Source organism: Phlebotomus papatasi, chromosome 3 (genome assembly GCF_024763615.1).
Source record: "Phlebotomus papatasi isolate M1 chromosome 3, Ppap_2.1, whole genome shotgun sequence".
NCBI lineage: Eukaryota > Metazoa > Arthropoda > Insecta > Diptera > Psychodidae > Phlebotomus > Phlebotomus papatasi.
The window spans coordinates 11,891,092-11,917,851 of record NC_077224.1 but is presented as its reverse complement, the minus strand read 5'-3'; the positions used below and the strand labels follow the sequence as shown (position 1 = coordinate 11,917,851).

Sequence of the window (26,760 nt, the reverse complement as noted above, 5' to 3'; positions counted from 1 at the left end):
CCCGCTATTCTTATCCAGTTGCGTATCTCTAATGAGATGAGGTGTTGGTTCACAAAATCGTTCTTCAGAAATTTAACTGGCCTCATCTCCAGAAAATAAGTTAACATAGGTCAAATAACTAGTAGAATAGGTAGACTAACTTTTGTTGTTCTATGCGAACTAACTTTCGAATGACTGTCTTCACTTGTTGACTTTTTTATGTAGGGAAGTGTAAGCATGGTTCTTACGTGCGATCCTTGGAACGACATGAATTTTCTTTGTGTTTGCAAAGAACTGTTTTGTAATTCTTTAGCAATAAGATAGGTAATCATAAACCTCATTGAATTAGAAAGTTCGCAGCGTTTGAAAGCTTACTTGTACAAACCGCGCCTACATTCCCCTACCGTATACGTTATTATCCTGTGATCATTTAATTAGTTTTCTCTCAATGACAAATACTACATATCAAAATTCAAATAATTTCGTTTGATATGGTACCCTTATTCCTTCAGCTTAGCTTTCTTTTAAATTTGAACCAAACGGTTTAAAGACCCCTTCATCAGTGTTTTTAATTTTGAAATCTATTGCTTTCAGAAGATTTAATGAACCTACTTCAAGATTCAAGGTCTTTCAGCTAGGTTCTTAGGCTGTTTGCTTTTTGTGTTTTTTCGTTTACTCATTCATTTTCAACCGTTTATTCCTAGCAAGGTCGTGGATTTAGACCATCCGGAGATTCTGAATTTGAATCAGCTACCTTGTCCTAGGTCTGCTCCGAAGTCGAGGTTCCTTCATAATGGCTTGTATAGATTTTCTGGGGAACATGATCATACTATTGAAGCGATGAACACGATCATACCATCGAAGTTATGATCTTTCAATACAAAGAAGCAATTCCTTGACCTTTAGCTCCTCACGAAACGGCTACGTTCCTCACTCGATCTCGACAAGTGATTCCCTTAATCGCTCGGAGTTACTTAATCACGATGGCTTGTACTCGCGATCTTACTCTTTCAGTCGTTACCCAAATTTCCTGACCGGTAATTTAGTTGAACGACCAAGCTTGAACTTCCTCACCACGCTTCAAGCGCCCTTATTACTGCAGAAGTCTAGCCGTTAGGTCGTTTTCTCAATCCTCTCCTAAATTATCCTAAACAATCTGCTAAAGTCTTCAAAATAAATCAAGCATTTCCGTAATTGCCTAGGCCTCCCCTATGATTTTGTTTTCATGGTTGAAGGAGCTACTGTTGGTTGGTTGGCAATCCCCCTGGATTTTCTTTACTACTTCCAATAATAAGGATATTTTTTGTATAAGCTCACGAAGTCTCTCCTGTGGGATTTCATTTCCTTGTTTAATACACTTGGTGGATGAAACACCCTCTCATTTGTATGAATTTTCAAGTGCTAACGTCAAGGGAGGGTGAAATGCGAATATTATAATATGCTATCAAAGTATAATTTTTGCAGAAGAATGAACAGAGAAAAAAACAGTGAAAAACTGGTGCTTTTCCTTGTGGTCCTGCTTTATTGGGGAGGTGGATGGGGAGAACAGTCAAAAGCACCCTTCTTGAATTTTCTCCCAACTCTGTTTTTGTGTCTCATGGAAGACTTCCCCCTCAAGTAGCAACAAATCGACGTGATCAGAAACACCTTCTCTTGCACGCGTGCTCCCTTCTATACCACCCATAATTTTTTCTCCCAGTGTTTTCTATGTCGTCATTCAAGGAGGCAAATCTGATTCATCCGACGTTGTTGATTCTCCTCCTGGTTGATTTTGGTATTTGTTGGTAAGGGACAGAGAGCGAGAGAAAGAGAGTGAGAGTGGAAGCTGTGAAAATGTGGGAGCTTTTCAGAGAAGAGTAAAGAGCTTTTACTGCGGATTTGCCACGGGAATGGTTTAGCTTGGGGCAAAATGATGGTGTGGTGTTGGAAAATTCGCTCTGGTATTTGTGTAATGATGCCCAAAAGGTGCTGGAAATGATGCAAAATGTGGCGTGTATATGTAAAAAAAGGGGTTGGTTTGGGAGGAGAGGATGGATTTGAAAAGAGACGAAAGCTCAAAGTTCTTTTCCTGGCTTTTGCCTTGCGTTTTGTGCCCTATAAGTTCTCTGGGTGAATTGGGAGAGAAAATTCACTTGAGGGTTGTTTTACTGCGTCGTGCGGCAACAACCGCCGCAACAGTTTTTTTTATGCTTTAACCAACATATATATAACACGCTATGTGCTATATAGTATTGGAGGGAGGACATTATACTGAAGGGGATGATGATGACAAAGAGATGGAGGGTGACTTGATTCAGCACGCTCTGCCCGGAGACGGAGCTGTTTGTGCGGGGGTCAGAAGAGGTTGAAGGAAGGGATCCACCCTGCTGTGGATGAGGGGGAGAATGGGGTGAAAATTGAGTAGAAATTTCCTTCAACAACAAAACTTGAGAGACACAACAGCATGAAGAATATCTTTCCTTTTGATTCTTCGAATGCTAAAGAGGAAGCAATTATAGGTCCTCCAATTTAGGATATCTTTTTATAGCGGTCCATCTTTGACGTCACGCTTTTCTTACGACGTCACACTATTGATCCCTCCTATCTTCAGTGATAGCTCAAAAAATTCAAAAGGAAATTCGAAGTTTAAAACTTGTTTGTTCAAATAATAGAAAGTTTTGATAAGTTGACGATAAAGGATTAACACTATTATTTTCTTCACAATTAATTCAAGATTTTCTCAAGGAAATTGTCTTAATTCTTTTCATGAATTTTCTCAATTGAAAACATGCAGTAAACATTTTTCCTTGTAATCCACTTTTGTGTACCACTTCTCTTCAAAGTTCAAAAGCTCTTTGTTTCATTAACCTTCGAGAAAGGAAAAGATTTAATAGGAAACAAGTCCTTAAGTCAAGAAGTTTACTTCGGAAGTTAGTGATTCGTGCACAAGTAACGTTCTCAACTTGATAAACCTCTACCGATGAAATGTGTTTGCTTTATAGTTTCAAATATAGGGGGAAGTAGGGTACCTTTGAATTGGGGTATCTTTGAAATAGGGTTTTTTCTTCAATTTTTAAATGGAACTGAGCCTTATCGTAATCTAAGAGAAGATACACTATTTAAAAAGTACCTCGATTCAAAGGTACCCCACTTCCCATATTTGTGTTCCGAAATTCAAAGCGAGAATTTTCGGAGTGCGTAAAGAGGAATTCGGAGTAACATTTGAGATTTAATCTAACCTCATTTTATGCTTTTTTGTAGCAAAGTGACAAAAAAAATTACCTTTGTGACAGACATTCCAATCAGAACGAATAAGATTACATTCGAATTTTGGGACAATTAAATGTCAGTCTAACGCAAGGTTGTAAATGGTCTTAGTTTGGGAAGCAAGGCGAATAGGGAAAACTGGGGCACCACCAAAAACAAGGTAGCACCAAACACTGTGATTTTTTAATCAGCTATTCGACTTCAGAGGACAAGACTTATAGACATTAGGGATGTTCGTCCACTGTAGAAATGGTCGAGATCGTCAAGATAGTCCAAGTAGTATAGAAATGAAAATTATTGTTTGGTGCAACCCCGTCTTTGGTGGCGCCCCAGTTTCCCTTATTGATTCCACGGGAACATCATTATTTCTAGGGTATACTGCCCTCTAGCGGGAATATTTTAGACAATTTTAGCGTTTAAGTATTCACTTCAGAAAAAAAGGAATCCTTAGTTTCGCATTTTGTTCCGGAAGGCACATCCTTTGTTGATAATTTCGTAATTATGGCGGTTTTATAGAATATTTTTATAGCACAAATAGTTTTTCAAGGACAGAAACAAATTTAAGCAAATTTTAATTAAGTCTAATATAGTTATGAAAGGTTATTAAAATTTGTGAAAATTTTAATTAGTATAGAAGTGTTAGAATTTGCTTTTTGGTATTTATATGAAGTCAGCTGACGTTGCAAAGTCGTTAAGTTTTTTGTAAATTTACGTATCGGCCACTTGAGCGCTGTTTGTTTTAATTGAAAGTTAACAGCGCTGGTATTCTTCGATATTTTTTTTTGATAAGTACCGTAAATGCGAGTGACTTTGACATCCTCCTGTTCGTAAGCTTTTCTTTACTTCTAGAACTTAAGGATGGCCTTTATACCCATCCAATCTACCATGTCTGATCGGTGAGAATCGTTCTTAAACATTAAAATTTCAGAAAAGCTTACGAACAGGAGGGTGTCAAAATCACCCGCAGGCGACAAAGTCACCCGCTCTTATACTGGCTTTAGACCTAAGGTTTAGCTATATGGCTTAACTACTCTAATTTTTTATCAATTACAATTTTTTGGAAAAATTAACTTAGGATTGTATTATTAAGGACAAATTACATATTAGGCTCTAAAAAAGCAAAGAAATTGCTCGCTATTTAAGATTTTGAGACATTCGGGAACTGGGCCCGAAACCCTCTAGTCCGAAACCTCTAGTCTGAAGCCGGCTTTACGGTAACAGAATTGTCAATTCATAGATTTCCTTATAATATGAAGTTTTTCTGCTATTTCACAATTTACATTTTTGCTATTTTACGGGCTCAGATCTAAGATTTAGCCATATGGCTTAGTTTCTCTAAATCTAATGGAATTTGATTAATATTTAGGATTCTGATACCTTTGGTAACTGGACAAAACCTCGAGTCTGAAAATAACTTTACTGTCAGATTAACATTCTCACAGTTCAATTTAACCTAACTTGTTTTTTTTTTTTTACAAATTTACAAATTTATTTTTAAAAATATTTTTTCAAATGTAAAATTATTGAAAATATTAAAGTCGAAAATGTTAAAAAAAAAACGGTTATATCGTAAAACTTATACGCTTAAAAATTATACTTTAGCTAAGACATATACCTCTCTGACCGAGATTGTATGGTATACGGACAAGTTACTAACTCCATTTCAACCAAGCTTGTTTATAACGTATCATAAAATCTTATGTGACTAATTATAGAAAAAAATAGAAGAATGAAATCGGAAATTTAAAAAATACGGTTAATCGTAAAACTAATACATTTAAGAATCTTATAATTTAGCGGAGACGAAAACCTCACTTAGCGATATATCCTTATAATTTCGTTTTAGTTCTGTATTTATTTAATAATCGCAATAAAAATGTTTAGATATTTAGAGCTGTGACATTCCAGTTTCCTATACACTGAGAGAAATCCGAAAAAGTTAAAATAACATTCCGGAAATGTTAATTTTACCCTGCAGTATTGATCCGAAATCGGTGTAAATAATACCCTTTTTAGGTGTATTAGGGGTTAAAATTATCTTTTTTTCATGTTAATTTTACCCATTTTACCCTTAAAAAGGTGTAAAATTAACATTCAAAAATGTTGATATATTTTTACACCTAAAAAGTGTTAATGTTATGAGGAAAAAATGTTAATCGCACCCTCTTTTTTTCTCAGTGTAGGAATACGCAAAAAATAGCCCCACAGCTCAAAGTAGCCCTACCTCACCTTAATAATCAGTTTGACTCTGACCTATTGCAAGATTACTATTGGTAAACATTAAAAGGCTTAAAAGACGTGACTTCGTAATTTATTTGTACAGTAGAGCCTCGCTATAGGCCATCGCTCAAACATACAGGCCATCGCTGTGTTGATTTCAAAACACTGATTTTAAGTTAGGTTATGTTTTTTAGTACGCGACATGCAATGTTGTCATAATTATTTTAATGTTTTTGGAAAACTTTATTGAGTAGTTGTGATAATCGTGATCCATGATGAAGAGAGCGAGGACAAGTACCACAATCGCAAAGAAAGTGGAAGCCGTCGAGCAATTTCAATACTAAAAGTCGTTGATAATTTTAAAAAATGACACATGGACTATAGTGCGACCCAAGTGTCAAATCCGGAACCAAATATGGACTATAGCGAGGTTCTACTGTAATGTGTAGCCGTGACAAGAACCTTAGGAAATAAAATAGAATTCAACTTCAGAGTTCGAGCACTCTGCAAATTTTCCTTTATCATAATTTTCATCCGTAATTTGTTGCATGGCGTGCGTCTGCTTTGGAGGGTTGGAAAATTCCTGCCAGAGGGGTGATGTTGATGGGGGGTGGCTTTGAAAAGTTGCAGGGCGGATGCTGAGGGTCTTCTCCTCCAAATACATAAAACTGTTGAGAGAACTATGTGTAGCAATACGGGAGTACGCTTGCAATATGGGGGAGAGGATGAAGGACGCCATTTGGAATATCCTTTTCCCGCGATGATTTGTCTGTTCTTTGTTGGCTGCGGGAACTCTATTATGAGTGGGGTGTGGTAGCTTCTATTTTCCGTGCATTTTCCACCGTACAATATATCTGCAAGGAATGTGGAAAATTGTGAGAAAATGTGAGTGTTAAATTTATTGAAAGATTTCTTTCCTCTTTTCTCGCCTCACATTTTCCCTCTTGTTATATGGGTTTTCATTCAGTGAAATGGAAAAGGAGTTGAAGGATTATATTCTGGTCTTTGTTTTCATCCATTCACCAAGACTTTTTCCTACACTTTTTCCATCAATATGATTTTTCAAGCACGAATCTCTTGTTGCTTTCCTTCTGTTCGTGATGGAAAGTACAAGAAGTTTACTGAAGAGGAGACAAGAGAGATGATGCGAGGAAGAAAAAGTAGAGAAAAAGGAAAATTGTGTTTTATCTCCATTCAATGATCAATTTCCTTTATGTGGTAATTTCAATCTGTGCTATTCTTTTTTTTCCACTATTTTCTATCTCTGTCTCGACACTCTCTGTTGCTTAGCCGTGCGGGAGGTATTTAGTGTTCTTGTGGGAAAATTCAGAGCAACATCCTTGACCTTTTCTCATTTTCTCAACTTGTCGTCATCTATGAAAAACATATAGCTTTTCTCTTTGTCTTTTTTTGTGTATTTTACTTTCATCAAATAGTTGGGAGAAGGTTCTTTATGGAACGATGTATTATATGTTCCATGCAATGGAGTTTGCACAATTGTTGCAGATATTGCAATATATTAAATATATAGCTTTATTAACAAAAGAAGGAAAATTTTCAAAATTTCTTTTATACATGGAGAATGGAGATCCTTTGTAGTTGGGATATGTGAAATAAAAAAGCTCTGAAAAGCTTATTTCTATGAAATTCTTCTGGAGGAATATAAGAATGTGCTATAAAAATTATATTATTTTTAAAATGATGATTTTTCTATACTTATTGCAGTTTTTGTAACCTTTTTAGTTCTTGCATTTTTAAGAATAAAGGATTAATTAATTGAATATTCAAGGAAGAAAATTGCATACTAAAATCTTTACGACTAGCAGAGACATACCAATCTACAAAAATGGTAGTTGTCTCTGCTAAATTGCCTTTTAAGGACAGCATTTTTCAAAATAAATTATGGAATATTACAAAGAAAATTGAAAGAATTTTTCAGAAGTTTTAAGTTTTATCGTGATTTTTGGCAGCTGTTATGCAATACTATTACCAATTACTTAGTCTGGTGTGTGTCATGGCTCACAGTTAGCTGAGATTCTTTATTTTTCAAATTTGTTGGTCAATGCATTTTAGCTTTTTAATTTTAAAGCATATTTGAAGAGCTTAAAGAAGTACAGGGAGTTCGGGCTTGAGAGAAAATGGACTGAAAAAAATTGATACGAATTGCCTTGGGAAGTCAATTATGAAATAATTTTTGAAATTTCTTACAAACCGTTGTTGCTGAAAATAGGCTGATAAATTGGCGCCGAATATGTCAGGCATACATCACGTCGTTTTCATAACTTATCTCAAAAATATCTCCTGCAGATATGCAATTTTACTGTGTCACTGAAATTAATTCACGGGCTTTTTTCGGTCTTGCAAAATTCTTTCAAAGCGGAACTCCCTGTAGGGGAAGGTACTCTCCCTTCGAACGTTCATGCCTTCGAATTATGTAAATTTCTTCATCAATAATTGATGATGAGCTAAGTAATAATTAATAGAAATGTGTCAAGTAAGTGTGCCAAATTCCGGCCAGCTTGCAATTTCGGCCACCTTTTTTGTTCCTCGAATTTCCATGAATTTTTAGTTTTTACATACTCTAGACATTATACAATGCAAAATCATAACAAAAAATGTAGCTTTGAGAGACGAGATGACGTGAAAAAGATATTGGAAGAATTCCCGAAGGGTAAGGAACTATGAGAATGAAGGTGGTCGAAATAGGGCACCAAAGCTATGTCTACATTTTTATTCATTTTAAAATGTATTAAGAATAATTTTAAAGTAAATAAAGACGATAAACTGTCTACAAGGTTCTAAGCAACACTTCTTAAGTAGAAGGAACGAAAAAATCAATTTCTATTAAAGATATCACATTTCAAACTTGAGACTTTGTCGCTTGCATGCAACTATGCCCAAATTTGGCACACTTACCCTAAGTATCTTAGGAAAAATAAAAGAAAATTGACATTATTCGAAGGCATGAACGTTCTAAGGGAGAGTACTTTTCCCCTATTTCTCGTATCAAAAAGATAAGAGCTTTCTACGTTTTTTTTTCAATAAATTTGTTTACTATGGGAATACTTTCAGGCTTTGTACATACTCTACCTTTGAACACTTCGTATTTTTCTCATATTCCTTTTATGAATCTGACCTATTTTTTCAGGGAATGTGATTTGTATTTATTAAAGGAATATGAAAAAAAAATGAAGTGTTCGAAGCCTGAGTGTGCGAAGCCTGAAAGCCTTCCCTTATGGAATAGTACCTTCTAAGGGTTATAATTTCTTTCATTAAAGAGGGCCTTTTTTATTGAGAAATGTTGTATCGTACTTCACTTAATCTATATGTGCAAGAGTGCCCCATTCTAATGTCAAGGATTATGTGTTTGACAGCTGTCATACAAGTTGGTCTGGTGTGCGTCTAGGTTCTACACTGAGAGAAATCCGAAAAAGTCAAAATAACATTCCGGAAATGTTAATTTTACCCTGCAGCATTGATCCGAAATCGGTGTAAATATTACCCTTTTTAGGTGTATTATGGGTTAAAGTTACCCTTTTTCGTATTGATCTAACCCTCAAAAGGTGTAAAATTAACATTAAAAAATGTTGATATATTTTTACACTTAAAAAGCGTTAAAGTTCTGAGGAAAAAATGCTAATCGCACCCTCTTTTTTTCTCAGTGTAGGCTCACACTTAGCTGAGATTCTTCGTTTCCCGATTTTGTTGGTTAATGCGTTTTAGCTTTTTAATTCTAAAGCTTATTTGGAGGATAAAAAGAAGTATTTTGCATGATAAAAAAATGATATCTGTTTATTTTTTCAATATATTAGATTCCTATGGTAATTGTTTCCCTTTATTAGAACAGTATCTTTTAAGGAATATAACTTCTTTCTTGCAAGAAGACCTAGTGCGTTCTTTGACAGCTATTCGAAGAAAAAGTTTATTGACCAGAAACTTAATTGTAATCAGTTTAATTTCAGAAGACTTTGCTGATCAAATAGCTTCTTTTCACTTAAGTTTACCGTCTTCTTTTGAACTAGTATTCTCTATTAACCTTTTCTGAGAACTCTCTGTACAAAGCTCAAGAACCTTTCAATGAACTCTTCAAAATCTTCTGTGTGTTTTAAATAATGATGAATTTTTTGGTTAAATTAGATGGAGGGTATGTAGAGATGGAATCACAAATACATATAAAAACAATATGTACTTGTATGCTTGAAGAGGGACGGATGTAACCAAGAAAAAAAAAGTCCAAAACGAAGATTATTAACGTCACAAGAAATGTATGGTGAGAGATGTTGAATAATTTCTGTAAAATTTCAACGACACCATATCTCTGAGCATAATATATAATAATATCTCTGTTTAAAATTTAAATGTATCGTGAAATTAAAAGTTTGTATATGTGTTGTTGAAGTGTGTGAATTCTTTTAAGTACAAAATTTTTGACCAGTGAGAGTGAGAGAAGGAGATTTTTGCGTAATTTTTTTTCTTTTTTTTTGTTGTATTTTATGGAAATTCGTCATCCCGTCACGCATACTTCCGTATTCTCTCGAGTTACTTTTCTGCGGTATATGACTGTGTTGTTGTTTGTAAAAAAAAATCTGCCATATCGATGTCTCACTCTTTTACCATCTGATTCATGGAGCACAACATAAAGTTGTGTTTTTTTTTCGGTGTAACATATTGGTTCGTTCTTTGAGTGATTCAATTCAATTGAAACTGAGGTGAAAATTGAAGAGGTGGGATATGATATTCATGTGAATTAAATTGCTTGGGTGGTAGAGAGAGTTTGTCTGTGGGGTTATCAAGAACATATAGGTCAAACGGTTAGAGATATCATTTCGGCGATTTCAACGACCCCTCACAATTCGACTTACAAACCTTCATTTTTCTCACATCGTTACCTTCAGACTTTATAGATAAAGTAGCGTAACAACGTTGCACCTAGTAGTCCATTAGTAGATTGTTACCAGAGTGAAAGTCAAACGGTTAGAGATAGCAATATGTGGTATTCAAGGACTTCTTAATATATGTACTTCAAAATCATCAACAGCCTTGTTGATGATTTTGAACCTTGTGACTTCCTATTTCTCTTAGGAGCGTATCTAGTGTTATGCCGAAAATAGACACAGGCTGATCCTAGAGAATATTCAGCTCGTAAAATTTGGCGGTAAAGGATCAGCCCAAAACTACCATACACTGAGGATTTAGAATCAAGGATTAGCGTTTTCAGCGCAAATTTCTATTTAATCTCCACACTTTGATTGCTGAAAGGCTTCTTAAGTACAACATCAATGGATTTTTCGTACAGTAAGGAGCACTCTGATCTTCTCTTTACTCCATCCTTAATGCATTTTAAGATTTTGCGATATTGCGTACCATTACTCTCCATGTTTTTTCACCCAATTGACATTTCGAAAAGCATCCAAAAACCCCCAAAGTAAAGCTTTTTATTTTCAGCACTGGCGCTGATGTCGCCGAATCCCCGTAATTTCACTAGACCTCATGAATTTAAAAAATCAGCCTGATCCTCCAAATTATGGGCCGATCCGTAAGTGATCGACACCAATCCTCATTTTTCGGGCTGATCCTAAGCCGATCCCTGTGTCTATTTTGGGCTTTAGCCTGTGAGTTACTTCTTCGGGAGGCGTATCATAGAAAGGCTTGGTATTGAGTATTGAGAGTTAGTTCATGTTGGATATCAGTAGGGAATAGAATAGATTGTTACGAGGAACGCTAAGGGTTTTGGAGAAACCTCTGGTGGCCAAGGTGCTCATCCATGCGATTACCTTAAAAGCTTCGTTCTTACAACGTCCCTAACTGGTTTAACACTACGAGTATGTTCACTTAAGTCTTAATAAGTTGGCAAAGTCCTGCCAGGCTATGGGTTTACGGTCCTGCCATAAGATCCTATTTCTGTATATAAGCAGTTCTGGACCTAAAACCAGTAGTTCAGTCTTATCCAAGATATTGCTTTGTTACTACTTGAATGCCACAATTAGTTAGTTAATTTTCCACACGTAGATTGAATATCAGGGATCGTAAAATACGTAACTGAGTTTTGTGATCCTTTTACTTTCAATTGCTCAAGCTTGTCTTCAGAAATTAAAAGAAGGCTTGAGGAGCAAGGACTCAAAATTGATTCCCGTGTGTTACTGTCCCTCAGTTTATAACGCCCTAGATACGCTTACGACTTAAGCCAAGAGACGACTTAACGTAATACGGGCTACAGACTTAAGGCTTAACCATATGGCTTAACTGTTGTAATTTCTTGTCAGTTTAGATATTTTGGGAAATTTAACTTAGGATTAGATTATTAAGAACGAATGACCTATTAGATTTTAAAAAAGCAATAAAACTGGTTGCCATTTGGGATTCTGAGATCTACAGGAACTGTGCTGAGTCAGAAAAACGCTTAATGAACTCAGGACATCCAGGTTAACAAGGATCTAGGTTTCAAGGCTTTCTGAGGCGAGTCCTTGAATTTGCTTCAGTCACCTTGTTCTACATCCTTTTCGAGATGGGGTTGGGGTATCTTCGGGCACTCAATGAGTCAAGTGGTAGAGCACTTGCTCTATGATGGAAGTGTTCCAGGTTCGACGAATCCCTTTTAGGTCACCAGGAATTTTTCAGGTGTTAAAGATGTTCGAGTTGCATTTAGTGAGCTTTACTGCATTCGATTCCACGGGACATGGGACTGATAACCCCATCCCTGTATAAAAAAACAATAATAATGGATGTTCCGAACTCCCCTTGCGGGAAGGCCTTATTCCTTCATGGAATGGTGCGCCACTATTATTATTATTGGGGTACTTTTATCTTGACCATTCGAGATTTTGGCTTTGCGGGATTTCAATTGATTCGCGATTTTACCTCTTCGGGATTTTGGTTTTTTGATTCATTCGGAATTTTGACCCATTTGGGATTTCTATACTTTAGGGATTTTGGCTTTCGAATTAGGATTTTTTAATGAAAATTGCTATTAAGAAGAATGAAACTTGTCCATTTTCCTATCCTCAACAATACTTTATGAGAGCACAAGCAGCTACTTCATGGCGCATATGTGTAGTTCACACGAATTATACGAGTAAATGTAAAGTTCACTAAAGTGCAACATTCGCCCTGTACAAGGCAACGTGAATCAGTTCATAGGTAGGGTATGTCGATGGAATACGAATAAGAAGATTCTCGTGGACAGTAGTATTTCGTATTGATCGAGGTTTTAAATCAAAAGCCAGGCTCGAACTGTATAACCTTGACCTTGTTCTTAGTTCAGAGGCCAAATGGTTGGAGATGTAAGCTTGTGATCTTCGAAAAGCTCCTCATAATTGAAGTTTAGAAGTCAGAGTAGGAGACAAAATAGGGGCAGAGACAGATGGAAGAATCCGCTAAGTCCATATGTAGAACGCTCAGGAGCACCTTTCCACAGTGTGGATACTTCTTCCATGCTCCTGAAGTTGTTGGACAGAGGCAGTGCATTTTTATTAAATTTTATTACAGTGAAAATGTCTTTTTCTGTCAGTTCTGTATGCAGTTGCTTGCACCGGGCGTGACTCGAAGTCACAACTTTCAGAGATCTCGTCCGCCCAAGACCCAATGGTCTTGCCTATTGCGCCACGAGATCCCCGTTTTTTTTTAAATGAAAAACGTTAATTAGGTTTGTCCATCAACTTTTTCTTTTCAATAATACAGGTCAAGCGTTTGGAGATTTCAATTAGCGATCTCCACCGACCCCCTCATAAATTGCCTCTAGCTAGAACCCCATATTTTCCTTATTTATATCCCTAATTTCCTACCCTTTATATGGTTCATTTCACTTGAAAATTTATTTCAAACTCTTCCTTCCTGCATTTATTGTTCGTAACTTAATGAAATATTTTTCAAATATGCAATATCCTGAAGGGTAGCTTTTAATTAAAGGTTAGTTGATGATGGAAAAGCAGAGCTTTTGCGAGCGTTTTAAAAAAAATTGAAGTTGAATTTTTGAACTCATTCTTCTATTGTTCATTAAATGAAAATTCCACTTCACCTCTGGCCAAACATCATCTCCCAATTCATTCTGGTCAGTGGCTTCATTTCCGGACATGGGTCTTTTGATGAGGTTTCACACACACGCGCACCACCTTTTTTTATTTGGTTTACCCTCAATTCTTCAGGTTCTTTTGAAAGTCTTCTTTGGCAATTTTCAACTTGTTTCGCTCTTTTTTTTTCTGCAAAATTCTCTTTCTGCGAATCGAAACTGATTTTGAACGAGAGTGAAATGGATGAAATATTATTAGGTGTTTTTTTTTTGGGAGGTGGAAATCCTTCAATTTTCCGAGTAATATGAGATATCAAAATATCATTAAGTGAGATGTTGTGTATTTATCTCATACATTTCTCCAATTACACAATTGATTTTTATTACATCGAAGAGTTGGTTAATTTTGGAATTAAAGAGATAGATCCATTGAGGGGGTATATATACTTTTGCTTTTTTTTATAGCTTCGTATATGAAATTATTTTTGCATTATATCACTTGCGATTTTTATCTAAAGTACACCTTCTTTTGATTGAGCAAATTGCCAAGTAAATAAATAAAGCAAGAGAGAAAATGTAGGTGAATTTGAGCAATATAGGAGACAATGAGGAGAAGTGATATGTACGATTTTAGCACAAGAGAGATACCCTAAATCATATCTCAATAAATAGATTATTAAGTGTCAAGTGGAAAGCATTTAAGTGTCAGTCAAATTATCTTCATCCCTTCAAATACGTTGAGTATGTATTGTTTATTGGGTTGTTGATCTCTTCTCCATTCATGCGTATAATTTAATTTTTCATGCTGAAAACTTTGCCGATGCCCATATTTTATGGCTCTGGAACTCTAAAAATTAATTAATTTTCAACATTTTACCATCAATGACATTTAACACTGGCGTCTGTCTATCTTGATTGAATATTGCGATTTTTTTCATGGGATTTTTTTTTACTATTTCTTTCGGTTGTTTACAGTGTCAATTAACCTCAAATTCGTGCAATTTTTTTTCTAATTATAATGGTGCAATAATTAAAAAAAAATGAAAGTAGTTCGGTAAAAAAACCTTCACTCTAAAAACGAAATGAAAATCAAAAATATTGGTAAGGGCAAAAGATCTTGTAGCTTACGTTTCATACGAATTTTTAGAAGTCTTCTTCCGTAAGATTGCTAATGACCTTCGTGGCTTTTGCTTTTATCGTTTTCACATTATTAAATCTAGTTACCTATATGTCCGATTTGACCTTGAAGCATAAAAAGAGTAATAGATCAGATGGATCATATCCAGTACGAACGGTATATGGGGCTTACCAACAATGACACAACCCTTTGAAAAAATGATTTTTACAAAGTAAAATCGGAAAGGCGAATCCTCTTGGACACTATCCAGAACTTGTCCTTCCACAATTCGGACCTTTGTTTCCTTAATCATTGACTAAAGTAGAGTTTCCAATCCCGAGGTTTCGACTATTTTTGGGATTGGGATCAATTCCAGTATTGAAGTATTGAATAAAAAGACAGCCCTGAATTTCGAGATCCTGAAGAGCTGCAATCCTGTAACTTCAGGATCTTGCCTAGGATTTGAGATTCCCAAAATTCAGTCAACTAAATGGCAGAACTTCAGCTTCATGATATAGCTTGACTACCTGTCCTTAGAAGACCGAATGATTCTAAATGAACTCTGTTTTTAATTTCAAGATCTCAAGGTCATCCAGGGTGTAAATCGTTTACGGTTGTTTCACATTCCTCCTTGAATCTCTGAATTCTGTATCAGTTTTCCTCATTTTCACAATAAACTTGAGGTTAGCTTACTGCCACGAGATGCGATGCTACAATAAGGATTTGAATAGGGATTTACTGGATTTACTACAATCTACGACGATGGCAGTCGAACTTACCGGTTCAGTAACTTAATTGGAACTATTTGTATTTGAAAGTTCAGCAAAAAATTAGTAAAAATCATTAATCGTTTCGTTTTATTCTTTAGAAACATTATAGGGGAAGTAGGGCACCTTTGAAATTGTGATTTTTCTCCTATGCTTAAGTGAAACTGAGTCATATCATAATGTAATTTAGCTTCTCAGTTTGTTTGTGCATCTACTTAAATTATATCATGATAAGGCTCAATTTTATTTAAAAAAAAATAGGTGAGAAATCCAAATTTGTCCGATTGAGGTTTTTTCTGTACCGATTAGAAGATATAGGGGGAACTGGGGCAGTAGTAATCTGGGGTAGTTGTAACCACTGTGATTTTTTTCATTAATTTTAAGACTCCAGAGGATAAAACCCATAAGCATTCATAGATACCATGGGGATGTATGTCCACAGATAAATTGGTCAATAAAATCCTAATATACTTTAAAAATAAAAATCATTTTCCTGAAAATGTTGATATTTCGATTATTTTGATCATTTGGATTTCCACCTGGAAATTAAAAATTGTGTAAAATAATCGAAATGTAGCAATACCAGTTCTTTCCTACATCTTTTAGGATTATATTAATGCATTTACTAGAGAAATTGAGATTCTCATTATTTCAAAAGAATTAATAATTGGTCAGAAAACAGCATTTGGGGTAGATGTAACCAGGCAATTTCAATTTCACAAAATGAGTAGGTAAAAGAGCGGGAAATTGACCTTCATGCGAAATATCTATAATTCATAGATTACGAAAAAAATGGTGGCACTGTGTTCAATAAAAAGTCACATGGTGTCAAAATATGGGGAAAATCCATTGAAAAATGTCTTTGATATGCATGCTTTTAGTTTTTTTGCTATTTTAATTATTCTTTGTGAAAAGTGTAGTGATTTTTTGAAAAATATACAGTCTTTATATATCTCTTAAGTAATTAAAATAATCGAGAGTGGTGCAAAGTTAATTTCAAGAGTGGGAAAAAAGGTGTTTACTTCCTCCCCAGAAAGTGGTTACTTCTACCCCAGGTATTTTGTGAAAAGAGAAAAATGCACAGGGACACAAATTTTATTTTTATGGAAAACTCAATTGTTTTCCAGCATCCGCATTACCCTCGACGAATTGCCTATACCCAAGGGTAAAACATGAGCTAAGAAATATTTTCCAAAAAATCACGGTGTCCTTGGAAAATCACCTCAAATTCGCATGTATCGAAAATGGTTACATGTGCCCCAGTCTCCCCTATAAGAGAGAACTTACCTAAAAATCCGTTGGAAGTTCGAAAGTTTAAACCGACGATTTACACAAAAAGTGAGCAAATTCTTGAAAAGAATTTTTTTTTAAATAAAATTGCAATTCAAACGTTCTGCCATCCTGATATTCAACAAAACTATACAAAAATTCGTTTTTTGCAGCTAACGTTTATACACTGTTGTTGATATTGTTGACTATTGATGTGTCAAGAATACCGAAATTCGAAATGGCAGAACAATCAGTGCTAAAGTGGCGAGTACGTGAACTTGAACTATAGGCTTCCGGTAGATTTTCGAATAGGTTTGGCTTGGCTTTGGAGTGGCCTTTTTTCTTCGAAAGGTTATTATTGAACCGGAGCCATTAAGGACTTATTTTATGCACTTTTAGTGGAAATTTTGTTTTATGAACATGAACAATGTCCTTAAATGTAACTTGCTTTAGTGACAACTTACCTCTACGTCCTTGTTTAAAGTCAGTAAACCAACGTTCCACTAAGCCTCATAAAGGAGCAGAAGAGCCTGGATAACACTTACAGTGCCCGCTTTTGTTATCCGCATGATTGAAAAATAAAATGATAGTTGTCCGCTTCGTTATCCTGATGGATTTTTTGAATTCGTCCAGCGTTTCAAAAATAAATTATAAGTTTTTTTTAAATTTTTTTTTGAGAATTAGAATAAAAATTTGAAAGAAGATTAAAAAGACATAATTAGAGAATTCTATACTATTATACTTCGTATTAACCCATTCCTTACCATGGTATTATACATCATACGCAAATTGAGTGTTTTTAGATGATTTAGTCCTGGGCTATTGTTAACCGAATTGCTGTTGGGAATGGATTTTTAGTAACTTTATTTCTTCAATTACTTGGGAAAAATAGTCCGACGGAAATGAAAATACGTTTTCTTATTGTTTTCTTGCTTCATGGAAGGTCATGCAAAATTTTTGCTCAAAATAGCGGACGGAAAATTCGACATGCGTCGTATTTGTTAAAATTGGCCTCTTTCCTCTTTCCTATTTTGGATTCTAGTTACCAATTTGTTTTCTTGGATAGTTACTCTAAATCTAAATAAAGCAATAGAGTTTGTAATGAATTAATGCACAGAATTTAAATTCAGTGACCGTTATGACGTGTGTTTGACAGTGCCTCCTCGCGCCCCCATAATAGATAAAAAAATTTCTTTTCAAAAAATTTATTAATCTGTAGGAAACTAATTCCTAAATATGAACATTCTATCTCCAGTATTTCTGGTACATTGACTGAATGGGTTAAACAAAAACATCACAGGATAATTCATTTTCGTTGCTGAACACACATGCAAACATAACCTCAAAATTATTTTAAATGTAACCGTCGAGAACTCGTCCGGATGACGGCGATCCGGATTAGAGAAACTTTGTTTGGCTTTATGGTTTTGAAAGCACAAATTAAGAATTGGATTGTCACAATGACACATATTTAAACGTTTTGGTCGTTTTGGCACTTTCTAAAAATCACATTTGTCAGTAGTGACGCCATCTGTATATGTCGGCGTTGGGGCTTATTAAGTGATGTGTTACAAAAACGTCTCAGTAAGTAGTCATTTGTGCAAAAGGCTTGCAAATTTGCATAGTGCTTATGATCAATCATGGTATTTGCACTACAATTCGCCTTTTTTTGTTGTTGCTATTGATTTCGTTAAGAAATCTCAGTGAAGCGCAACAAGAAAAAAAAACTCCTAAGAAAATGATACAATGACTTAATATTTTCCAACTAAAGAAAGGTATGAGAAATGAAGGAAAAAAAAGCGAAAAACGTTGACATAGAGAGAAAAAAAATGTCTCAATATTTTTTTGCTTGTTTGATCACGACATAAAAATTGTCTTATTATCTAATATTTGATACACATTTTGTGTGCATGGTGTGTTTTGTCTATTGGGTGAAATGGTTATAAGAGAGTGCGCGGCTGGCTAAAGAAATGAAGATAATTCGGATGAATATGTTGATGATGAGATGCCTCCGGAGGAGAGTGAGAGTCTCAATGGAGAAAAGAGATTTAGACTCTTGTGTGTTGGATGATGGTGGAAAAGAAGTAGAAAAAAAGACCCATTCCTTCATTTCTTTATAGTGTTATATTATGAAATTGCGTCGTGCGAGTGAAAATTGCGTAAAATTTTTGCTCCCAACTTCCAGATTTAGAGAAAGCCATAGATAAAAAAAGAGCTCTAAACTAATGGATAAATACAAAAAGCATCAGACGCAATTTGTGCTATCCCCCCACAAACAAAATAATAAAAAAAATAAAACCTCCCTCAACTGGTGGCCTTTTTGGGGGATGAAGAATCTATGTTACGATGGGATTGAGGGTTGGATTTTGTACTATCCAACATTCTGTGGGTTTGATGCTGGAAAATGTGATGAAAGTTTAGTGTACGGTGTGGGTGAAAATGACGATGATACTCTCCAATCCTAAATTGAAAGAGAGATTCTGTAGCTTGAGGCGTAGGTGGAAAAGTATGTATAGGAAAAATCGATCGTACTAATCAATTAATTGAGTGTTACGTTACACTTGATTCTCATGAAAGATGTTTTGTAGTACGGAGCTGGGAAAGAGGGAGGATAAATTCAATTTTCAACTTTTGGCACCCTTTCACTTGGATATATATTTTCCACGTGAGGAGTTTTCTCGTGACATCGAGAGAGTTGTTGAAATGTTAGAAGGAAAAAAAATTAATAGGAAAATATGTAGGTTAATTAATTTGTGACTTTGGATTACACTCTGTGTGTAAACCGATATCGAATAATTGGGTAATTTGTTGAGTAATGTTCTAAGAATGCACTTCTAAGCTCTTGGACAACGATGCAAAATGCAATCTATAACATTTCATGGTAAATGAAGATGTTTGAATAAGAATGTGAAGTGGTTTTGTGTTATTTGATTCATGTTATTTGATTGACCAATTTTTAAATGAAAAAATAATTTTAGCCAATATACACACCCATTTAACATTGAAAAAGATAAAGTAATAAAAATTACATTTAAATCCAAAGATTATTTGCAGGAATTGGAATAATATTGATTCGAAAGAAAAAAATCAATAAAACAATAAGCAAAAATATTACACGAAAAATGTGTATTTTAAGCCGAGACACACACCTGGTAAACTAAATCAGGTAAGATGGGGTAATTCAGAATCATGTTTATTATGGAATTTGGAGATTTTCTTACTGTTTCAGATAGTTAAAGAGAAAAAGAAAACCACGAAGAAGTACAAGCATTCGAGAGTACTTCTTCGCTATTTTTTCCTTTTGCCATCTAAAACTTTTAGGAAAACCCAAAGTTCCAAATTAGACATGATTCCAAATTACCCCATCTTAACCTATATACATTACTCTAGTAGATGTTATTAACTTGAAAGTTTTATTAATTAAAAATTAATTGAAAGTTGTGCAAAAATTATAGGGGAAATTGGGTGACCACCAAACATGGGGTTGCACCGAACAGTGATTTTTATTCTAAACTAATTGGACTGTGAGAATAATTTCTTTAGTGGTCAAGCATCCCTATAGTATCTATGAATTAATACAGGTCTCGTCCTCTTTAAACCTAATATCTGAATTGAATATCGATAATTGGTTTGTGTCTCGGCTTATGTTTTTCTAATTTTTTTTTGACGAATAATATGGTACTTATAATAACTGACGCATAATTACTAGTGTATTTGAATTCAGCAAAAGCGATTAAATTTTTAGTTTAAGTTAGTATTTAGCTGAAAGCGCGCTGCCTTCGGACGACGTACGTTTTGAACAATTCAATTCTTTTATCTATGTTCTTAATGGATTTGACCCATGACTCTTCAGAAAATGTGGGGCACTGGACTAGCTATCAAATTGTAATATTATAATGGATCAAAGTCATTAAAAATGTTTTGAAAAAAAATGAGTTGTTCGAAGCTTGAGTCCTCCGAAGGTAGCGTGCTTTCCCCTACTTTTTCTGCAAGATATGAGAAGTATTCAGTAGGTCAAGTATTAGGGTAAAACACTCGCTCTATGATGCAAATGTTCCAGGTTCGAATCCCTTTTAGGTCGCAAGGATTTTTTTTGGTATTAAAGGTGTTCGAATTGAACTTGATTCCGCGGGATATGGGACTGACAACCCTATCCCTGTATAAGAAAAAGTAGTAATGCATGCCTAGAAATGCCCTTGAGAGAAGGTCTAGTTCCATTATGGAATGTTGTATCAGCATTATTATTATTTTTAGGAGGAGCATATAACGACCGTGCACCTCGGTTAGTCCGGTTTGCAGGACGTATTGTCTCCCGAGATAAAACGGATTGTTTTTAAATTATTAACTATTTTTTGTAAACTCGGAGGCAGTGAAAAACCCAAATATTCAAAATTCTGAAAGGGATGAAATTATATGGAAGAAATTGTTTAGAATAATTTTCCAAGACACAAACCTCTCGTTCAATAACCTTCCCGATTTGAGAGCTCTCTCCGGTTGATGTTTTTCTTTTACCGATTCGAAGGTACATCACCGAGAACTTCCCAGTAACGCAAATTCGGTGTTTGTACAGTAGTACGACAAGTAGTACTCTGTATAGTACTTGCCTTATGGAAATTTTAATGACCGTGACACAAGACGTTCCAGGAACTTTGTTCGGGGTTGAGTGGTGAAAATGCTGTGGGGAATTCGCAATTTTTGAATTTTAAAATAACGACATTTTTTTAATTTCAACTGACCAACGGTTTTTTACCGGTTTTAACCGTATTTTTAATAATAAATCTAAAATATATACTAAAATTAAATTTATTTGCATTTAAATTTATAAAATACAATTAATTAATTTAATTACAAATTTTTATGTTATTTATATCGTACTTTCGCGATTTTAGTGGCATTTTGAGCATTTTTGGGATTTTTTAATTTTTCATTACATAATTAGATAGAAAATTGTGTACATTTTAAATCCGGTTTTATCTTAAAAAGGTTTATACTGAACATTTTCCTTAATTTTAAATTTTCATAAATATTTTTTGCTGATTTTCTTAAAAAGATTATTAAAGAGTGGCGTTTCATTCATTCTAGTGATAAAAATTAGATGATAATTAGGCACAAAACGCAATTTCTTTCAATAATAATTAACTATTGATTAATATTTTATTAAAAAAAAGTGTTTTATTAAAAATGTATTAATCCATGCATATTGTGCTACTCAAATCGTGAAAGTGCGAATACCATACAAAACGGAGAAAATTTAAACAATATATTTAAATTAATTAGAAGTTATGTTTTCTGCCGATGTTTCCTTAACCGCCTGTGTTTCCTTATGTGCGTCCTTCTCGTCATTTGACTGATTATCGTCTGCTGGCTCTCAATAAGTGCTAACTCGGTTTACTCCAGTTTCTCTGTAATGATGATACAAAATAGTTTTAAAAATCTCATATAAAAATATTTTCTTATTAAAAGTAAATACCTGAGCTATATTAGAATACGTGGAATTCCAGGGTGTTCTTTCATCTTCCAATCACGTTGTTAACAATAATGTCCAGTTTCGAAGTTTTGAAATTTGTTGTGAAATACTCTTAGAAAAGAAAAACATATATCATTTTTTTACCTAACACTCAGATAAACAGATTGAGGCAATACAATTATTTCATTATTCATTGCGATCTGGAACCCCGGAAAAGCTACGTTCGGATTGAAAGTATTTAAAAAGTGCAGACAGTTTCGCTAAATTACTCTAAAAAATTAAAAAAAAACTCTACCTGTAACTCATCGGACTGGGCTGAAATTTTACTGTTTTAGCTGATGTCAAGACCTTTTCAGAACGTAGGGGAATGTATTGTATTGTATTGTATTGTATGTTGTCATGGTTCGCACTGAGTGAACCTTCAAACAACGCATATTTTCACTTTGTTTGCAAAGAGCTAACGTCATTTCTTAGCCATAATAATCTTATTATTCAGATAATGAAACGAGATGCGAAAGGGTAGGTCAGCTCTCTGCAAACAAAGAGAAAATTTGCATCGTTTGAAGGCTAGCTCTGTGCGAACCATGCCTACATTCCCCTATCTATGTTTCAGTCTACGTCAAGCATTTACCTAGGCTCACAGTTTAAAATTTTGAAATATTCATATTATGGCGGCCTTTATTTTTTAGTCTTAAATATTTGAGACCTATAAATGAAATATTTCAGTAATCATTAAAAATGTTTGAGACTTTTATTTTATATATTTATTTACTTTCATATAATTGAAAAGATATAAACAAAAAAATCATATATTTATATTTTTTTATTTTTTTATCTTTGCGACAACAGTTTTTCAGATCCTCAAATAATTGGCTGTTATAAGCAAAAACGTTACTTTTCTTTTTCTTTGTTTGTTAGACCACATCTTCTAACAATAGTGCTGTCTTTTTGTGATGGTTTCAATATTGGAAGCGCACCGTAGTTCTGTATTCATGAGAGTATCATATTTTTTTAAAGTTGTAGGAATTTAGGATATTATTTACAAATGTCCAGCTATTTGCTATATTTAAGCTCAAAATTGAGCAATTTTCAAATTACTTTTTTTTATATTCCAATTTTTTTTAAGCAAAACCCTTTTGTGAATAGAAAGTTACTACGCTCATATACATTATATTTTTCATTAGATATCATTCATTGGTATCGTCAGAAAATTTTTTTGAGTTTTTAGGTTATTTTTGTCCCTATCATGTAGAGGTAAAAAATGCACCGAATCAGACTGTTAGATTTTACAAGGTTAGATGTAAAACGTGTCACTGATTTTGATTATCGGTTTCATTTTCATTGTTCATTTTCGGTCAGTAAAAAGTATTTCGTCCTTAAAGGGTTAAACATAACACGCAGATCCACAAGGATTGAGGAAATACGATTATTTCATCCTTAATTACGATCTGAAACCCTAGAAAAGATACTTCCGGACAGAAAGTGTTTGAGAAATGAAAACATGTTGCCCTAAATTACCCTAAAAAAAATTAAAGAAAAAATCCTATCAAAGAAATCCTTTTTAAACCCAATACACTTATCCATGGAGATTGAGGAAATTCTCACACCTTATTGTAAATTGAATGTGGGGCTCAAAAAAGGCTTCCGGATGGAAAATGAATTAGAATGAGGTTAGAACTTCCTAATGCAACCTTTTTTTCATCTACTGCCCAGATATTTTTTTTCTTATTAAACAGCACTATATACTAACTTGAATTTGGGACTCTTCAAGAATATTTTATAAAAAAAATTTGCCTTGGGAGCCCCAAACACCAAAGGACGCTCACTAAGCGTCACTTTTATATTTCAGTGTTTTTAAGACCTAAAAAATGAAAAACTCTACAGAACTGCAATCAAATTATCACGTACCTGTACTGTTCTCTGGAATCCTGCTGGTCAATTGCTTGAAAAAACACTAATTTCTCATTTTTCACTAATAAAAAAATCACAACTCTGAGGATTCAGCCATCTGACAGACGAATCCGGAACAAAGTTCCAGGAACGTCTTGTGTCACGCTGTACAAATTTTCCATAACACAAGTACTATACAGAGTCCTACACGTCGTACTACTGTACAAACACCGAACTTTTGGTGGTGAATGTGGGGAAAATACCGTAGCGCCGCCGCATTGGTGGCCACCGCACAGAATTAAATTAGTTTTTGATGGTGACCACCACGCTCTGAAGAAATTGGGGGGTCGCCACCGTCAAAATTTTTCGAACCCAAAACTCTTTCGTTACTGGGTTACCTAAAAATCTGTTGGAAGTTCGAATGTTTAAACCGACGAGTTACACAAAAGTGAGCAAGTTCATGAAAAGATCATTTATTTTAATGAAACTGCAATTCAAACGTTCTGCCATCCTAAAATTTCACAAAACTACAGAAAAATTCACTTTTGTAGCAAACGTTTGCACACGTTTTTGACATTGTTGACGATTGAAGTATCAAGAATATCGAAATTCGAAATGGCAGAGCAATCAGCGCTAAAGCGGCGGGTATATAAACTTGTACTTTAGGCTTCCGGTAGATTTTCGAATAGGTTTGGTTTGGATTTGGGGTTGTTTTGTCTCTTCGAAAGGTTATTACTGAACAGGGCCAAAATTTCCTTTTGCCTCTAGCAAGCGCAATTGCAATCGTGGGAGTACCCATGACACTTTTAAGAATTCGGAATTTTGGCTTTCGGGATATTGGCTTTCAGGATTTTTACCAGGATCCTTGTAAACTATCTGTTAGGACTGGTTGGGAATTGGCTGTCACCACCTTTTAACACCGAGCCAGGTTTCCCCGAGAGACCCAAGTCCACACGTTCATCTTCTTTAATGGCCTAGACCAGATAGGCTTTCGGTTCTCCAGTTTATAGATATAATGGCAATGATACCTTAGCGGTTTAGAAGCGGTCTAGGAACTGATTTGAATTATAACTTTTATGACAGTTAGGATTTTTGCAACCGTGTACAATTCATTGTTGAAAATACATTTGCTGTAGACTTAATTTATTATGCCAAGATTTAAAATTTTCAAAAATCATGCAGGTCTAATATTGCCCCACTCTCACCTATTTTAGTGAAAATTTATTAAAATTGAATAGTTAGTATAATAAATAATTAAATAATTCATATTCAAAATCAAAATCCGTAAATTGCAGTTTATTCGATAAATAAATTCAATGCTAAATTCAATTGATAAACATTCAATAGAAAACTATTGTTCACCCATTGGGATTTTATGAAATAACCAAACAAAATTTTGAGGTCAAATTGTTTTCATTCAGTAACCCTCCCTGACAAACTTTAACCCAATTGAGTTCACATGACCAAATACTTGGATTAAAATGTTATTCCTCTGCAGTAGTATTAAGTTGTTAGAGAAATTAACTAGTTCTACGGTAGGATCATCCAATTGTAATTGAAGTATTAAATCTATGGTAATTGAGGTATTATATTCAAAGGATATTTAAAGATTTGTGAAAAACTTTAATTTTATTTTGTGCGATGGAAATTAATGTAATTTCAATTTATATGAAAATGTGGAAGATGTGTACAATGAATTTGTGCCATGTTTAATTTTCCTGGAGTACATAATGTACTTTACATCCCAGATTTCAAGGGTAAATTCATATTTTAATCAATGGTAAAATTTTCGCAAAAGGAATATCAAACGTAAATGGGTGTACTTTCTGGGTTATTTATTCAAATGATATTCGGTATTTCCTTGAGAATATTTATCAATTTTTCATTTAAATGACACATTGCTATTGTAATTTTTAATTTGACATTTCGATGATTTGCGCTTGAAATGAGTAATAGATGTCAAGGAATTACACTTGAAATTATGTTGGAGGAACTATGTAAATGACAGTTGATAACTGTCAAAGAATTCTTAACACGTTAAAAAAAAACACTTCACGCCGAATACGAAACTCATCATGAGCAATACTGATTTGCTTTAGTTTTGTAAACATTCTTTCAAAATTAAAGATTTAACTGTAAAAAGTTACAGAACTAGATCTCGACTAGATTTCAACAAGCGACATCTAGGTTTAGTCGTCGCATTCTCTCACATTGTCAGTTTCTAAGGCATGTTTACGAAACATTATGAGCGCTCAGAGGCTCCCAAGTGAAAATATATTCGAAAATCGGCTTCGTTCCGAAAGCTAGAAAAGGTATTTTCTAGCTTCTCATTTTGTTATTTCTGATTATAGCATCTTGTTTCAACCAAACTTTAAGCACTTGCATATTTTTTTTTCTCATGTAATCAATGTTTTCAATACTGCGTATGAGTCAGTGAAATGTCAAAAAGTTATTTATAAAAAAAGGGTTCAAGTTTTGCGGATGCTCGAACTCCTGAGATAAAATAGAGATAGGACCTGAGGTAGGACTTTACGTGGACTATTTTACCATAGTTTTTGGGTTCAAACCCGTTTACTATCGATTAAATTCATACAGTAGATTTGTCTAAATTCGAACATTTGGGGGGTAATTTTTGACATTTCTCACCTCCCAAATTCGAAGGATATTTTGAAAACTAACGGCATTTATATGAGGTTGAATCGTACTTTGTGTCAAATGCCCGTATTTTCTCACATCTTCGTGCTGACGAACTCGCTTTTCATTCTATTCGCTCATAATGTATGTAAATATTCAGAAATTA

The 26,760-nt window shown here is 34.4% G+C and overlaps 1 protein-coding gene and 1 long non-coding RNA gene across 5 annotated transcripts in view; one reads left to right on the top strand and one right to left on the bottom strand.

Annotated features, from left to right (window-relative positions):
* The window catches only part of LOC129807749 (brain tumor protein), a 132,075-nt gene that overhangs the window by 35,276 nt on the left and 70,039 nt on the right, over positions 1-26,760 (top strand). The gene's annotated exons all lie outside the window — the stretch shown is intronic.
* LOC129807778 (uncharacterized) lies at positions 21,150-24,031 on the bottom strand. The gene is made up of 3 exons (XR_008752314.1): positions 23,979-24,031; positions 22,074-22,181; positions 21,150-22,005 (listed from the first exon to the last, which is right to left on the bottom strand). It is a non-coding gene; the product is annotated as an uncharacterized LOC129807778 (long non-coding RNA).